The 16,217-nt window shown below is 32.5% G+C and overlaps 1 protein-coding gene across 10 annotated transcripts in view; it reads left to right on the forward strand.

Annotated features, from left to right (window-relative positions):
• Nucleotides 1-16,217, forward strand: part of KLHL13 (kelch like family member 13) — a 228,254-nt gene that overhangs the window by 128,443 nt on the left and 83,594 nt on the right. The window lies entirely within an intron of this gene.

Raw genomic sequence — 16,217 nt, forward strand, 5'->3', positions numbered from 1 at the left:
AAAAAAAAAAAAACTGCTGATGCTTGCTATTGGTGTTGTGTTAAATATGGAAATGCTTTCTATATTTTTTTTGATGAATTTGAAACAGAGTTAACACATTGATAAGAAAATGAATCTCTTAAGACTTTTATACTTGAGTTATATATGAATATTAATAAGTTTGATATATCTTTTCCAGTTTTATAATTCAGGTTCTAAAGTGTAAGTTCAAATTTATACAAATTATAGTTCTATGAATAGTTATTTATATACATGGAGTTGAAAAGTGGATTTAAACAAATGCCTAGTTTAGAAATTTATTTTTAAGAAATATACACTGAAATATATTTAGAAATCTTTCTAGAATTTTTGAAAATCTTATTTTTTAAATCCACAAAGCGTTGCTTTAAGAACAAAATCTATGAGATATAATAAGATTTTCTTTTAAAGTATTGTCTGTGATTCTTTTTTTGGTGGAGGAATGAGTAAGGGAAAGCTGGACCTTTTTATAATATTAATGTGAGAAAAGGTTTTTAGTATAAGTCTGTCTTAACTGTGCATGTTCCCTTTAAAATAGTTTTCAGTAGGAAAGATGTGGAAAATTCTCCCTGTTTTAGGTTAATTGTGTGTTTAGAAATCTGGTGAGTTGCCATTTTGTTACTTAGTTTTGGTTTTATATGAGGTTCAGATGCACAGTGGTGTCTACCGAGTTCTTTGAATGGCTTTCAACTGCTGAGGAAATAAGTGTGCCTGTGCTTTCAGTCCAAAGAAGCAATTCCCTGGAAAGCACTGAAAAATGAGGAAATTTTAGAGTTAAATCCTGTCATCATTTCATTTTCAGATTTTTTTATGTATCCCTTCTTAGAGATATTTCAGGTGATTTTACCTGTTTGGGTGTTAAACTCTTTTTCCTATAAAGTTAAAATTTTAAGTTATATTTGTTTTAAAAAAGACAAAAGATTAGCTATATTTGTTTCTCAAAAGCTGTAGTTGTCAAAAGCACGAATTAATGGAGGTGACAAGTTAATGGAGCTCCTTCAAAAATTTTGAGAAAATGTGACATGCCTGTTGACTTTATGAATTTTATGGTGAGGAATGACCAAAAAGATTTACCAAAAACAAGTTTATCATCAAAACGAAACAAAATAAGATACACACCCAAAACTAAAATCAGTAGGTTGCAATTAATATTTACTAATGGTTCTAATATTTCTACAATATTTTACTGTCTAGAAGATCCAAATTGCAGCTCCTATTCAGCTGGTTTGCCTATTTTCAGAGATGGTTAAAAAAATACTTATATTTAATTCATACTAGCTACAAACTCAGATACAGCTTAATACAGCATCTTTAATGAATCACTTTCTTCCTTTTAAGTATGTACTCGCCTCTTTGACCTGATGACATGAATAACGATTTAGATGATAGAAGCTAGAAAATATCACAGACCTTGCATATCGACATTGATTGTTGGTAGTACACATAGGTAGAATGGAAAAATATATTTGATGAGCTAGTGTTAGCCTAGACTATTTTGACACTGATGATTTATATTATTAAATTGGCTTTACCTTATTTTTATAAATAAATTAATACAGTGTTCGAAATATCATTTAAATCTACACAGAGAAAATATGTTAAATATAAGAAAAGGCTAGCTTAGGGAGTTTAAAGCAGGTTTTTAAATAAATTGTTTAGGTTTTGACCGTTTTAAGAGTTTATGCCTTGCTTGGCTAGAAATAAAAATATCATGTTTAACATGTTCTTATCAGTGCTTCTTTATATTCCACAACACTTCTACACACAAAATCATACTTTAGTATAATGTTTGCTCTCAAAAATTATAAAGACTAAGTTAGAATACTGGGTCAAGTAACATATTTGCTCTCACAGTTGTTCTGCTGGCAAACATAGGTTAAATGATTACTTGTGTCTCCGGTCTAAAGTCTTTGTATTGAAATGGAATAGTTAAATTCTGACACTTTGATAAAAATATGATATTTTTTGGAATTTACCTGTAAAATTATGTATAAACATTTAAAGTAGTATCTTGAATATGAAATTCTTCACCGTTAATAAAGCATCTTTTTGTATGTTTGGGTAGCAGCGATATTGATTTGTAATGTTTTATAATTATTTACTATGATTTGTCAAATATAAATTACATGGTTTTCATTGAAGACTTTTCACTTTTTCAAAGACTGAAATTTCAATATAAAATGTTTTTGGTTGGAGTAAAAATGTGTTGTGGTAATTGCGCAAGTATGGAAAAAAAATATAAAAGCTCTTGATGGTCTCTTTCTAAACTCAGTGTAGGTGCTGCTTAGCTAGATAGAGCTCTTCCATTGATGCTGTATCTAGGGCAGTGCTGCTACGCTAGTGAAAGCTACAATAAGGAATGTTGTACTTACAGCAAACATTGAACAGAAAGGCTATTTTTTCCTCTTGTGAATTTAACCTCTAAGTTTGTTTTCATTCTGTTTCTTTAAAACTTGAATGACAGTTGATACTTCTTCATATTTTCAAGACTTATTGATGATAAAGGCAATGTTTATGACAATATTAAGGAAAATCATTTTGATAATACATAAAATACTTTTTAACTTGTGTTATAATATAATTTGAGAAGAGTGGAGTTTCTTAAAGACAAAAGATTTAGGAAAATAATCCTTCGGTCTCCAGATAGATTGATTGCCAAATACTTAGTCTTTGTTGGGTAGATATAGTCTTCCTTCATCTTCAGTTTTGAACACTTGCAGGGTGGTGTGCCATCCATGTGGAATTTTGAAGGGACTGTCTTAATACAAATCTGAGTGACATGTTTGTGTTACACTCTGTTCAACAGTAGGTTGCAGTTCAACGTTAGCCTGAAGGAGGATCACCTGGTCAGCATCAACTGAATTAGTAAAGACTCTGCCCCTGACAGGGATGAACCATATATATTAACCTGTCAGTTTGCCTAAATTAATAAAGCTGAAAGGACACTCCCATCTGAGTGGTTTTCTGGTGTTTTGGTATTCATCGTTTTAAAATAGCAAATGATTCGTTCAGACTAATGATATAGGATTAATGTGTTGTTAGATTCTAGAGACACACCAAAATAGGACAAGAATAACATTAGTGATCCTTTTATCTTCTTCACAAGCAGTAAGTTTTGATAATAATGGTGTGGCAGTAGAGAATAAAACAATAGGTAAGAATTAACCAGTGCAATGTGACAGTGAATTCTAGCAAGATACACTGTGAAATGTTTTCTTTAGAATTTTACCTTTCTCAAGCTAAAAGACAATGAGTGTAGAACGAGTGTTAGTGAAGTAGACTTACCCACTTTTATTCATGCACTTGCATTCAGTTAGCTTCCTGTTTACATGATTTTCTTTAATATGTACAATATGTTTAATAGTAAATATCAATAGCACAGTATTTCATAGCAATTGTTTTCTATCATTTCATCATTAAAAATCAGTATCTAGATTTCCTGAGAAAAGATTGTGCATACTTATAAATATTCCTTGTTCGTGGATGGTTCAAAGGCTAGACCAAATAAAAGTGTGCATTTGCTAAATCTGACAGTCTTTTTATCCCCTAAGATTGTCTTTTTTTCCAATTTAGTGAATAAAACAAAACTTCGTGGTTTTAAAAATCTTTTTTTTATTTAGCAAAATACTTCTTAAATTTATCATTTCAAATTAGAAAAGAATATATTTACTTTCACAATAATGTACATAAACCTTTTGTGTCTGCTTAATTCGTTTTCACTAGATATGCTCAATCTAACAAAAGTATGTAGAACAATAACATATATAACACTTAAGAACAATTTAGTGTTAGTCTGTAACTTTTGTGACATGTTCTCTGGGAATTTCCATGGTCTGAGCTTGCAAAGGGCCTTGCTAGCTAGCTTTACACTTATTAATGGAAAACCGGAGGGGTAAAAGTGACCTTAGAAGTCATTTAGAGATTCCAAATCCCCCTTTAAAGCAGGAATCCTTCCTGTGACACCTCTGAAAGATGGTGATATATATCCTCCCTGAGCACTGTCAGTGTCAAAGAACTCACTACCTCACCGAGGCAGCACCTTTCATTCGTGGCCTTCCATTTCAATGCTCTTTCTTGCATTGAGCAAAATCAGTTCCTCATATTTTTTATCTCCAGTTTGTAGTGTGGCCTTGTCGAGCTATACAGAAAAAAAAGATCTATTTTCTCTATTATGTACGGGCTTGGAAATCTCTTTCTTTAACTACTACTACTCATGTGACATGTTTTCCAGACTCTTCACTCTGCTGATTGTCCTCACCTGGATAGTTTTAGTTGTTGTTGTTTTCTTTTTTTTTTTTAATGTTAATCTTTATGCGAGATACTACATCTGAGTGCAATGCTCCTCATATAGTCTGACTAGAAGACCCCTCTCTTCTTTTATATAGATGTTCTGCTTGTCTGAAAAAGCCTGAGATTGTATTATTTTGTAATTACAGGGCTAGCACTAGATTATGGTGAATTTAGAGTTTACAAACTTCCTTTTCAGAAGTTTATGATTAGTTTGCTTCCTCTTCATAGTCAACGTTTATTCTTTTAGCTACTTTAGATATTTTCGTTTGAAGAAGCATGGCATGTGCAAGTGAAGTTAAAATTTTGTTTTAAAGCTTATGGTGTATGTTTTTAAAAAGATCTCAAATCCATTAAATCTAACCAAAGAATATTGCACATAAGAAACTCGCAAGACAGGAAGCTAGTATTTCTGATGCTTTCAGAAATTTCTAATAATTTTACTTGTCAATAATTTATCTAAATTCATTTTTGTTTACTTAAATGAATGTTACTTCCAAGTACCCCTCAAAACACTTGCTCCAGAGAGAAGAGAGATGGAAATGCAAATTTTATACTATCATGGGAAGTCTGGAGTTACTAACAATTCTAAGGAGTCCAGACATTCTCCTTGAAATTTAGAATATTAAATGAGACCTAAATGGGGCCGGACCAAGTTAGTGGGAGGGAAAAGAAAGAAGTAAGAGATAGGCAAGTATTTATGTTAATGGTTTTATTACTTGATGTTAAAGAGTCAAGAATTATAAATTGTGCAGGGTGATATTTTAAATTGAAATGGAAGCCACAGTGTATTGTTTTATTTCCTCAAAACTGTGAGAAAGAGGTGGTGTAAATGTTGCATTCTTGGGTAATCGGTACATAAAGAAGTTATTCAGTAATGCATTTTTGAAAGTGCTTAGTACTTTCTCAATGAGTTTATAATGAGTTTATAACATTCCAAAGTTACTCGCTTCCTGTCATGTACCAGGAATAACAATCTTGGGTATTATGGTATAATCCTCGCAGTCATTCAAAATGTCTAGTCTTTATCTTTCCTCCTATCTTTATTCACAATTTAATTGCTTAATTTATTTTATTGCTGTGAAAATTATGATCCAAGATAAACATGTTTGTTTACTATACCTTCGGTATTGATAACGGATTTAATAGCAATGAAAATGTATATGGGCTAGATGAGACAGGAATTGGAGAGAGACACCAGATTTCAAACTAGATATTACATAGGATGGAAAATGATGCAATTTATGTTTAAACTTGATAGTGACCTTTTTAAACAAGAAGAATGGAATACCATTCTTTAAGTTGGATAGGTCTTAGGTTCTTTATAGCGCACAAGTGTACACATATTACCTTCTGAGTAGCAATAATTTGATTCTGGACTATAAGATGTAATCTTAGTGAAAAATAAAATTGTATTATGTTTCCAATTATAGTAAAAGAGTTTCACTGGCATGACTTACTATGGGTATAGGTTATTTGAACTCAATTTTGCAGTATTTATGGTATAGTAAGTCAAAAATATGCTCTACTTGTTGGAGAGTACTTCTTATGGTATGGTTCAATGGAGAAATGAAATAACATGCTTCCATTAGAAAAATATAATTAAAAACAAGTTTGAGAATTCTAGGAGCTTCTAACTTGAATCTAGCCTGTATAACATATGCTGTAAATTTTATAAGAAGCTTATTTATTTTCAATTTAAAAAATGTCCTGGTTCAGCGTAGCTAAATATAATTTATTGAGTGTTACTATAAAAGAGCCAGGCACTTTGCAAGGTGCCTCCCAAACACTCTATAAGGATAAGTCTTTTCTCTGTTTTACACACAAGGGCACAGTGGTGCAGGGAGCTTAATTAACTTGCTCAATGTTACACTTCAAGTAAGAGCTGAAATGAGAATTCAAACTCAGATCTGCTTGATTTCAAAGCCCTTAATTTTTTGAATGCCTTTTTGTTTTTATAGACTTTCACTACTTTCATGCCATCTATTAGGTAATATCTCACTAGGATTAGAACAAAGAAATATAACAGATGAATACGCTTCTTTGAATTGCTTGGTGGTATATAGAGAAGTTAGCTTTGCTTGGCAGTACTGTCAAGTGGTATAGTTGTAGAAAAATACTGGGTCAATTATCTACTTGCTGATAGGATATCAGGATTAACCTCAGTTTTTCCTATTTCTCTTGAAGCACTATTCTACCTTCATTGGCTACCCACCCTTTTTTCTCCACCATAGATAGTGCTGTAGCTGGGGTGCCCTTTTTAGCACTTTCCAAGGATACTACCTAGTCAATATGTTTAGTACTTTCATGTGGACATTATTGTCCCATTGCTTAATTGTTAATCTTTGATTAATTCAGTGTATTAGTTTTCTATTGCTGTCATAACAAATGACTGCAAACTAATGACTTTAAAAATCACAAAATTATTCTCATAGTTATTTAGGTTATAAGTCTGGTATGGGTCTCACTGGGCTAAAATTAAGGTATGTCGGTGGGGCTGCATTCACTTTGAGGCTTTAGGGGAGAGTCTCATTCCTGTTCATTTGGGTCATTGGCAGAATTCAGTTCTTCACCATCGTAGGACCACCAAGGTTCCCATCTTCTTGCTGGGCTGTGAGCTGAGGGTCGATTTCAGCTTCTAGAGGCTGCCTGCATTCCTTGGATTGGGCTCCCTTCTTCTATCTTCAACGCTAGCAAATGTTGGATTTTTTTCACATTAATCTCTCTCTGATACACTCTTCTGCCTTCCTCTTCCACCTTTAACGACATCTGTGATTAGATTGAGCCCACGATGATAAGACAGGCTCATCTTTTCCATGTCAAGGTCCTTAACCTTAATCACATCTACAATGTCCCCTTTGCCATGTAACCATATATTCACAGGTTTCAGGGATTAGGATGTGGATTTCTTGGAGAGGCCATGATTCTGTCTACCATGCACTAGTTGAACATTGAATTATGTTAGGCTTACATATGCATGGAAAGAAATTGTTTCAATTAACCTAAGTGGTTCTACAAATTTTACATTCTTGTTACTAAGCGATATTTATAATCTCTGGGACAGTAATTTTGTTCTTGAAAATTATAATAGTTTAAACATAACATAGGCAGTTCTCAAAATTTGCAACAATGATTTACTGGTAATCTTATTAAAAAGTAGAATTATTCAGTGATAATGTCATAATCTGGGCTGATGTTGAAAGTATCATGAAAATAGGTTCTACTATTAGAACTTTTATTATGCTCCAGGTCCTATAAAATAAGCACAAATGTATTGTGTGCATCATATTTGCAAGTATACACAAAACCATAAAATGCAGATATGAATTAAAACTAAGATGCTAGTCATTTAAAAACTTTATTATTTATTTGCCTTCTTAAAATTCAGGCTGTTTTTTGAGATGGTTTACATGTCCAAGTCTCCTTTTGAAAGCTAATAAGCCATTAGTGCCACCTTTTGAACAAAATGGAATTAATTTTCTTAATAAAGTTTTATGTAACAAGCAGAAACATTCAAAATTACTCCATTGATATTACAGCTGTCTAAAAAGTACTAAAGTGGGTCCATAATACAAGTTGATAGGTGTTGATTGCATTTTGTCATATTGATGAAGAAAAAATTTCAAAAGACTGCATTTCTTCTCATTTTACCAAAACATTTATAGTTTATGCAAAGAACTGTTCAGAATAAAACATAAAGGCTATAAGAAAATAATAGTTTAAAACTAGAAGGTCTTCACATGTCTCTGGAAAGTCATACAGATAATATAAATTGCTGAGAATCTTTAAAATAATCTTCAAAACATATTACAGAATCAGTGTCGTATGATTATGTGGTTGTTGCCTTGCTAATGCCTTTCAGTGCTTGGTACAGCGGGGAAATACAGAAAACTGGATGTTAGTTAACATGTATTGAGTGAAATCGGAACAGTAAGATAACAGATGAAGACTATTTATGCCACTCAGTTACTGAGCATTAAACCTGATTGTCTAGCAAGTTACTATGGCCTGAAAAGTGACATTTCTAAACTTGGAGGTGAGTGGGGGAATGTTCCAAACTCAGAACCAGTCATTTAACTCTCTAGGCACTACTTCCTATTATGGAAGGTGCAGGGGGTTAATTGGATTATTTAATTAAAAGGCTTGGATTACTGTATTTTGGAGCACAAAAATTTTGAGAATGAAACATTGCGAGAATGCTATATTGGAGTGGCAAGTTCAGTTGAGTGTTCATGAGCAACTATGCTAAACTAGTGCTTATGCCATCTCCCCACCCTCTTCTTTCTTCCCACATTAAAGTCTTTGGGGTGGTTCCATAGTGTAGTGGTTAGCATGTATGCTTTACACACAGAAGGTCCTGGGTTCGCACCCCAGGTGGAGCCACAGACCATACCTCGGGTGCGCCAGGCCCCGCGAGTGCGCGAGGACCCCCCATCCCCCTGGAGTGCGCCAGGCCCTGGGTGCACGCCACGAGCATGTGGGAGGAGATGCCCTGCCTTCAGAGATCCAGTTCTTAAGGGAAAACAGCAATATCCATAGGTCAGGGGTAGAAGTGGATGGGGGGGAGTTAAAGGGAGAGAAATTAAAACTAAAAAGTTTCAGTTTGAAAACTACAGTGCTTTTCACTGGTAAATGAGATAAGACCATGACATCTTAAAAAGAGCATATTTATTGTATCCAGAGTTCTTTGAAACCAAGAGCTAGAATAAACCGTAGTATCTCTTTAATAAACCTTAATATCTCTTTGTCATACCATTGTATCTTGAAAGAGAATGTGATATTTATGCTGATTGCTTTTCTTTCTTCTGTGTATATTTGTATTTGATGATTTAACTCCATCTTAATTCATGTTTTCTTTTTATTATTTTATCTCATTCCACCAACTATATTACAAATTAATGTTTAAGATTAGTTAACTGTAAAACTTCAACTAGATTTCTCTTTATAGATGTGATTACAGCAAGCTTTCCTTTGGTCCTATGGTGAACCATATTCTTAATTAACTCAGTTTCATTTAGCTTTCATTTGGAAGGACCCACAAAATATTTGAAGTACAATTTTGAAAAGTATATGGATCTTCTCAGTTGTGAATAGATTATTCAATCCCTCAGCATCACCAAATTAAAGTGATTTTCACTCATTATGAGCACTTTCCTCCAATGGTTTGTGTATATAATCATTTCTGAATGATTCACAGCTAAGCAAAAGTTCATAGAACTGCAATAAAAATTTTGATCTCAGGTGGACTGGAGACCTGGCTTATTAGAGTATTTTTTATAGACGTATTGCTGAAATACATAGACAGATGTAATAAAAGACTGCCTCTTTTGAAACGATGAGATGGACCATTGCATCATCATAAGTTTGGGCTTTGTTTCATATAAGTATAATTGCATATTATAATTTTAAATAGTGGATATTGTTTGATTGCTGACCCAGCCTTGAAGATAGTCAGATCAGGGATGAATAATCCTTTAAAATAAAATAATAGTAAGAAAAGTTAATGTTATTTATTTTTTCATTTGGTGCTTATATGCTAAACATGAACTCATACACTTCTGTACTAGGGAGCAAAATTTGCAATTAGTTTTGTTACTGTGGTTTATGTGAATTATGCAGCATGGTGTTTGTTAATAGATAATGTTGAGAATTTATTATTTTTATACCATTTAGACCTTTGTAAAGTAATTATTTCTTTTACCGTGATTTCTTTGCAAGCAAGTATCATGCCTGCTCTTTGTTTACCTGTCTCCTACTGAGGTGCCTGGCACATAGCAAGCAGGTGCTCAGTAAATGTTGAGTAGATGAATGAATTTAGAGAGTATAGTTTTAGCTTCTGATTTTTCTCCTAAAATGTTATTAGGATCCACCATTTTACTACACTCCTAGAAAACTATTTTAGCTAAGATCACTATAATGTTCAGTTCCACATCACAATGCAATTTCATGATCTACAGACAGCTCTGCTAATGTAATAAAAATTGCTCTGCAAAAATATTTTTATAAGTCTTTGTCCATAGTGCAGTAACACTAAGGAAGGAGTCCTGTGGTCAAAATATTTATGTACTATGACTGTATTTGTTTACCCAAAATACTAAAAAGTTTTAATAAAATTGGTAATGATTTCCTGGAAGGTAGACTAGTAATTTTTTTTTTTGAGGGGGTAGATGCAAATTACAATTCACTGGAGAGTTTGTTACTTTGGGTGTAAGGTATTTCTTTTTAGAAACATTATGGCCTCTGGCTTAAAGAGAGTATGTGTTCTTAAGTGGAACTCAAAAGAGTAGAAGTAGACCATATCATTTAAACAATATGACACAGTAAGCGTCAAGCATTCATACTTCTTAGTCTTTTAAATGAGAATTTTTAATAGAAGATAATTGGAACATTTTCAGACTGTGTGTATATGTTTTGCAGAAGTTATCTATGAATTGTGAAGTAGTAATAAAGTACTGCTTTGATCTGTTTGAGATAAATAGAGGGATATTAAGCAAGAAATAGAGAGCATTTTTTCCTTCCTTTCTTACAATCTTTAAAAACCAATTTATAATTTCTGACAGGGAAGAGTCACCACGTAGGTGAGTATAGCAAAGAATCAAGGTTTTAAAAGTTTGCCTAGCTAGATGGAAAATGCTACTCTAAATGGTACTACCCCTACCTCATCTACAACAGCTATTTCTTGAAGCAATAAGTTATTTCCAAATCTCCAAAATCCAATCTTTTGTAGATCATGCTTTAATAAGAAAACTGGATTCTTTAAAGATACTCCAAATGGAAATGAATTTGAAAACATAGTTCTTGATTATTTCTGGAAGCTTTGTCAGTCAGAAGAAAGTTCGGGCATCTCAAATGTAACTAAATGACATGCATTCAAGAGAGCCAAAGACAGGATATTTTGGATTCTAAAAGAAAACTGTTATCATCAAGATATTTCAGTCATCTCTGACTCCTACTTCTTCCTCATAATTTATGTCCCATCAACTGTCAAAGTACTACTGACTATCTCTCTGCTGTGTTCCTATCTTTTACTTCCCCTCCACTTTCACAACTCCTAAAACTTCTGATATCTATTGCTTCTTATTTGTATTTGGTCATTAATATAAATTACATATTTATTATAGTATAGCTTCTTTACAAACTATGATTGTATTTGTAACTCTGAAAGTTACTTCCTTGCTCAAAAGTATTCAATTACTGCTCAATGTTCGCTGAACAAAAAACAAACGCCACACTCTTGGATTCAAGGCTTCTTGGACTAGCCCTCCCTAACTAATCACGTATTCCAGCAAATAATTAAAAATAAATGTATATTTAATGATTGGAGAATAAATAAAAATCCAAATTTATTCACAGACTTTCAATTACTTTGCTTTAGAATATGTCATTTCATACTTAACAACTATATCTTTTTTCTGTTGTTAACTAAGGAATGTGTAAAAGATGTTTTTCTTAAATATTTGATAAAAGGAAATTTTACTTAATTTAAATTGGCTATATAAATGTCTAACTAATGTACTGTATACTTGAAACTAATAAAATAAAATTTTAAAAAATCAAATATCTGATAAACCTTGGTAATTAGATTGAAGCCATTCTAAGCATAAAAATAATTCAGAAGTAAATGTAGATGATTTTTTTAAAGGGCATAAATTTTTTTCAGCAAAAGATATTAATTCATTAAGTTAGCTTAGACCAGTCACTTCACCTCTCAAACCTTCTGGATGATTTTTTTCATAACGAATTTTACACTTATTTCTCCTAAGTCAGATTTTTTTTCCTAGTCAGTCGTTCCTTTTTTCAAACCATACACATAAAACACATTATAATTTAAGTGCAAACATACTTGCTTTAAAACATAAATTTGTCTAAAATAGTTTTCTCCACTGTAGCAAAGGACATGTAAAAATAAGTCAAATAACTCTTATCTGCTATCTTGAGACAGATTATAATCTTATTTTCTTTATCAAATTATAATTTGATGAACCATGACTAAAGTATTCTGGTCATAAATTGTTTCTACTAAAATTACTTTCAGTCTGTGCCAGCATTGTGGCATTTATCAGCAAGCAAGGAACACAATCGGGATTTTGGATTAGTTCTTTTCATAGGAAAGATAGCCGTAACTTGCTCTCTAATAAGACTGTAATATATGAGATTACTGCATATGTCAAGTGAAGAAATTTGACACCCTTAACTGAAGTGATTTGCACAGGGCTACAAAACTCGAAACTACACTCTCTAAATTCAATCATCTTCTCAACATTTATTGAGCACCTGCTTATTATGTGCCAGGCTCCTCACTAGGAGACAGGTAAACAAAGAGCAGGCAGGATACTTGCTTGCAAAGAAATCACAGTAAAAGGAATAATTAGTTTCTGGAGTTAAAGGCTGCATTTCTTCTCTTACAATATGATTCTTGAATATGTAGATAGGCAAGTGGGCTGTAAGTGACTGTAAAGATTTTTTTCATCTCCTAACAACCTGAGAAGTTCAGAATCAGCAACGGTTTTATTTCTTTATGGTAAGCATAGTACAAGAAGGATAACTTAAAGTCTTATAACAAAGGTGTATGAAAAAACCTTAATGGTGAGGCAAATAGTTAAGTACAAAATGGAAAATAATTTTAATATGAAAAAATTTTCTTAAATTAGACTCTTTGCTTCTATAAGCTACATACCTGAAATGAGCTTGAGAGAACTATCTTAAGTATTATTCCCAGACTCGTTGGGTAGAGAGTCTGTCTTCTGATTTTTCTTTTTGTATTACCTTCCCCTGTATTAAAAATACTGGCTATCATATTAAAATATTTATATGATTAAATCATATTAAACATATTCTATTAAAACATGATTGACTTGATACTGACATTTTTACCACATTCATTGAAGTAATTAGAGATGCCTCTAGGTCATTGCAAAATCAAGGTTGAGATTTGTTATATTTATGACAGGCACTGAAGACAGGATCAATAGGACTCTTAGAGCTGCCAGCTTTGTTTTGTTTTGTTTTGTTTTGTTTATCCTAGGTCTGTAGCTTCCTTGACAAAGGTCAGTCTTTAACTTAAGTGAGAACTGCCAGTTTTAATTCTTAAAACATGGAATGCAATTGGCTATTATTTTGTAAGTTTGAAATCTTATATTTTTTTCATATTTCTATTTTAAAGAGAAATAAACATTGCCCTAAGACCTGGTCATGAATTATTGACTTTGTGAAGTTGAATATAACTTGGAAATTCAAGAAAGACAGAAAAGGATAGGTTTATTATTACTTGATTAATGATTCTCCTGTTCTCAAAGATATTTGTCTCAGTGATTTTTAATTGGTTTTGAGTTTGTGGAATCTGCCTTTATAATAAACTCTAAAATAGGATAACTTGGAGGTTTGAATACTTAATAAACTGAAATTTTAGGGAGGTAAAACCTCAATTCTTTAATAACATGCTTTTCCATTGAAGTGCACCATAGCACAATAGTCAAATTTCAAAGTTCATGAGCTACAGGCATTAAGAATAATATGACACCTTGGTTAACAAATCCTCTGGGAGCAAAAAGTGTCTTTAAAGTTGGCCTGGGTGTTGGAGCTTTCATTCATTTCTTCATTTGGGGATTGAAGAATGAGAAGTCATGTTTCTTATCTCAGGTATTCTAGACTTCTCAGTGGGCAGGGCTAGTGCTGGCTGTAGAATGGATTATCCTTCTAGAGGATTAATGTGTAGCCAGAGGATTATAATTATTTCCTCTGTACACTGAGAAGGGGACTAAATGATGGGAGCACATACTGTTTCCCCTAACCTACAAGTACATACTGCCATTTTCCTCCCACTACTACCACTTATATGCTCTCACCTATATAGCTCCCTAAGGTCAAGGAGCTTTGGCTTAGCTTTTTTTGTATAGTTAGTGTGGAATCAGCCTTTAGAAATTCATTATTTTGTTACTCTTTCATTTCTACTTCAGATATCTGTTTATCATCTATTTCTTTCTTTCTGTCTATCATCTATCTCTATCTCTATCTATCTAATCTATCTATCTATCTATCTATCTATCTATCTATCTATCTATCTATCTATCATCTATCATCTATCTATCATCTATCATCTATCATCTATCTAATCTATCCATCCTTTCATCAAAATATTGTAAGCAACGTGAAGAATGAGAAATAATACATAAACCAAATTTCTAAATAGAAGAATTTTCTAGTCTAGACGTATGAGACTTGATGTACTTTAATCAGTATATGGATTTTAGAAGATGAAGGAAGACTAAAGTTTCGAAATATGGTGGATAGAGGGCGCAAACATTAATTTTAAAGGTTTTCAGGGAGAAGATTGAGATATTCAGTGCAAATGCTTTATGGTTTGGGTAATTAACTTTCATCCTGTTATAGTTATCAAATGGAATATCATTTGTCATTCCATTTGTTTAGCTTCATTTTCTCATTTCTGTCGTAGTGCTATTTCTGTGATTGTGATGGGTACCTTTGGAATTCAAAAATCTGTACTTTAAAATGTTGATATCAGTAGTGTAAAATCCTCCTTAAATCTGAACTGAGTTATATCCTAGGATGTGCTACATCCTTACCTCAAATACATTGGGAGAATGACATGAGATTTTTAGCTTTGGCCTTCTTTTCATGAAAATAGTGGCAAAAGTGAATAATTTTAAACTCAATTAATTCAATCAGAAAATGACTTACCTATAATAGAATATGTCTCTCTGAGATCCAACTTGTATTTAAAAATTAAGCATTGAAATGTCAATTGCTTTATGGTCTCTACTTTGCTATTTTTCATTTTTAGGCTTGGTGTAATGGGAACAATATAGGCTCTAGAATCAGACTGGAGTTCAAATCATAGTTACCAGACCCATGATGAAGCCTTAAACTCTCTGAGCTTCAGTTTCTTGTCTTTAAAATGAGATTGTTATGAGAATTAAGTAGCATAGATAATGTGTCTGGCACAATGCCTAGTACATAGCAGGTGCTGGGTGAAAGATCTTATTTCTATGTTAAAATCAACATCAACTATTTATTAATGTGATTTTATTTTAAACGTGACAGACATATACATATAAGGAAGCTTCTTTACTTTGGAAAATCATTTGAATTTTATTTCTCTTTTGTGGGCTCTGGTATTGCTACAGCAGAAAAGAAAGCCTTGGAAAGATTAGTAGCTATTTTATATCATCTATGATAAAGACTTTCATTAGCAAATTCATTGCAAGTGGACAATAATATAAAGTCGGCACTTCATATCTCTGAGTTTTGCATTTGCAGGATCAACTAACTGTATTTTCAATTGAAAACCTTTTTTTTTGATTCGAGGTTGGGAATGTAAAGATGTGAAGGGCAGACTGTATGCATAGTTTTAGGCCACTTTCTAAAAGGGAATTAAGAATCTGCAGATTTTGGTATTTGTTGGGGGTCCTGGAATCAGCCCCCTGTGGATACTGAGGAATGGCTTTACTTATATTTATATCTTTAAAAAATAAACATAATTAACCAAAGCTCTATCTTTTTCGGTTCTTTTCAAGCAAGCACCTCATCAAGGAGATATGTTCTCCATAGTTTCTTAAATAGCAATTAGTTTATGCCTTATTAACAGAAGCTTCTATGATGTTAATAATTTCTTTGTGTAATGAAACTGTAAATAACATTTTAGTTAGGACATATCTTTCAATATTTTAAGTTTAATTTTTTTTTGTTTTTCTTTTAATGACACTACCAGGTTTACTTTATACATGTTAACTTACTTTATGAGTTGAAAATTTTCTTTCTGATTTTTTTAAGTTTATTGGGGTAACATTGGTTAATACAATTATAATTTGACATCTATATATTTTATTGTGTGATTACCACCCAGAGTCCAGTTTCCTTCAGCTACCATATATTTGATCCCCTTTACCCACTTC

Source organism: Pteropus medius, unplaced genomic scaffold (assembly GCF_902729225.1).
Source record: "Pteropus medius unplaced genomic scaffold, Ma_sr-lr_union100, whole genome shotgun sequence".
In the NCBI taxonomy this organism is placed as follows: Eukaryota; Metazoa; Chordata; class Mammalia; order Chiroptera; family Pteropodidae; genus Pteropus; species Pteropus medius.